Source organism: Eschrichtius robustus, chromosome 7 (genome assembly GCF_028021215.1).
Source record: "Eschrichtius robustus isolate mEscRob2 chromosome 7, mEscRob2.pri, whole genome shotgun sequence".
NCBI lineage: Eukaryota > Metazoa > Chordata > Mammalia > Artiodactyla > Eschrichtiidae > Eschrichtius > Eschrichtius robustus.
In genome coordinates, this window is record NC_090830.1 from 127,130,045 (window position 1) to 127,132,803 (window position 2,759).

Here is a 2,759-nt window from a genome sequence, read left to right on the forward strand (position 1 = left end):
GTTTCTGAGCAGGCAAAGGGGAGGAGCGGCAGACGTGAGCTCCAACTCTGCTCCCAGCCCTAAGCCTCCCAAACCTCCCACCTGGGGGCAGAGCCCCATGGCTTCCTTCCCGGTTCCTGGCCCCCACCAGACTCCTTGCTTGGGAAGAGGCTCCCCACCCTGCAGCTAAGTGCTAACGCATGCGCTGTTTTATTAATCACATCTTTAACTGCCCATCAGGATCAGTTAGACCACAGTGAGACTGCCAAGATGGCCACTGCAGTTAATAGCGTCCCAGCTGACAAATGAGCCAATCTGGGCAGCACTTTGCGGGTAAATGATTGGTTTCTAGTGAGGGTCCTAAAATGCTGAGGCGGCTCAGAGTCTGGCCAGACAGCATGATAGTAACTGCGGCCGTTTCCAGCACTTACTATGTAATAACTGCTTTCCCTTAAAGAAAAAAAGTCACTTACATTCACTATAATTGTAGCTACTTTCATTTTCCCCAGGATAATTACTAGCCCCACTTCTAGTACAAGCCCAGTGTATCTGCAGGTGGGGAAACGCCGAGCAGGGTCACAGCTCTAAGTGGCAGAGCTGAAATGTATCTGCCTTCCTGGAACCATGCTCCTTCCTAACAAGCACTGTGCACTGAACGTCAGGAGGAAAACCCAACGGCAGCTGGCACAGCACCAGTTCTCACACCTCTGTGTCTGCCCTGGGGAAGGGGACAGAGGGATGCAGCCCAAAGCAGCCCTCCAACGTCACTTGCTACGTGAGCGGACACCACGATACCGCCACAGCAGGCGCCGGCAGTGTCCAGGTGCGTGGATGCGGCAGCGTTGGCAGGTGATGGCCCTGTGGGAAAGTGCGGGCACTTGGGTTTATCGCCAGCTGGCTCCCCAGGGCCACCACCTGATGGAAGCCGCTGCGGAGCCAGAGAGCCCCGGTCGGGACCCAGGTCTGAGCCTCATGTGGACAACAGGGGTAGTAATAGTAGCAGAGTGAGACAGGGGTAGTAATAGTAGCAGAGTGAGGACACGTGACACAAAGTGTGCAAAGCGCCTGGCACAGTGCTTGGCACAAAGCAAGGGCTCGCTAAAGGGGGCTTTATTCCTCAGTTGGCCTCATTTCGAGAACAGACACCAAGGCCTTCAATTCAGCGTCCTGCTCAGGACACACTGAGGCCCGGGGCCAGTGGGGTCTCCTTCCAGATCTCACCTGGCAGAGAATGAGAGCGCCATTAGAGCCCGCTGTGTATGGGGACAACGGTCAACAAACGGTGCCTGTCACCAGCCCTCTCCATCCCCCGCCGACCTGGCTCCCACTCTCCCAGAACATCACCTGTACTCTGAAGCCCAGGGGACCCAGTGCCCGGGACCCAGCCCAGGATGTCAGGTAGTCCCTGTGAGCTCAGAAATGCTGTCATAGAAATACATACACTAATATGTATAAAATAGATAACTAATAAGAACCAGCTATATAAAAAAAAATAAATAAAATAAAATTCAGAAAAGAAAAAGAAAAAGAAAAAGAAATACACCTACCGCTGCCTGGAGGTTGAAAATGCGTTTTTCACTCTGTCAGGCACCAGGGCAAAAGCAATTTACAAACGGTCAGCCTGAGGAGAGCGCGGGCTGGAAGTGTTTTGCAGTTTATTAAACAGTGCTGACCAGGGCTATGAGACACGCAGTGAGTGTCTGGGTGAGCCTACACCGGGGTTTCTCTGCGGGTGGGTGACAAAGGATGGGGCCTCTTAGGGACTGTGTGCCTGGTTACTCCACCCCGGGAACCTTGGATTTGGGATCAACTGAGACATCTCCCATTTCCCTCCAGAGAGGAAATGCAGAGGAGGAAGAAATCATCTCCATCTTTTAAATGTATTAATTTATTTGTTCGCCACTTTGTTTCAGAAAAGCTCCAAAGTGGGTAACAAAGACCCCATTTACAGGGAAGTGATCACACAGAAGCAAGAGCGCCCGAGAGATCTTCTGGAGGCCTTAGGGCACTTGGGCTGCAAGCAGCAAACACTGACCTTCACCCCTTACGGTGAAGGAAGGGTGGTCACCCAGTGGAAGGCAGGGCCAGCCTTCGGGAGGACAAGAGCCCAGCAGCTCCAGGAACTCGCCAGCCTGGTCCCTGGGGTCTCCACCCTTGGGAAGGGCCAGCTCCTGCCCCTTCAGGCTTCAAATGGCTCTATTCACAATTCCATCTTCAGGGGAGAAAGCTGATTGGCTCAGGCAACATGCCCATCCAAAGGCCGAGGAAGGCGGGACACCTTCCCGTGCCCTGTCCAAACACTGTGCTGAATGGGGAGGAGCAATTCTCTGAAGTAAATTACAGCAGAAGGGGAATGGAGGCCGAGCAAACCCAAACAACGGTGGCCCACCGTGAGCCAATTTCTTTGTTTTACAGATGAGCCTGGAGGTCAGAGTGGTTCAGTGACTTGCCTGGTGAATGAATGGTGGAGCCAAAATTCCCAGCTGGATCCAGATTCTGGGAAGAGGTTTCCCTACACCAGGGTTCAGCCTCCCTGAGTACCTTTGACCTTGGCCTACATCTCTCTCCCTCCAAACAGCAATGATTAGCCACTCAATCGTGTTTTCTGGTTGTGCTGGCAGGACAGTCGTTTTAGCTAGGGGAGTGTCTCTGGCCCTGCTGAGAGCGCCCACTCTTGACACACCTGTCGGGCATCTTTCACTCCATGTGCCCCAAATGTCCCCCCTTCCCAAATGCTGGGGCACTAGGCCGGGGCTCTGTCTGCAGGCCCAGAGGCCACT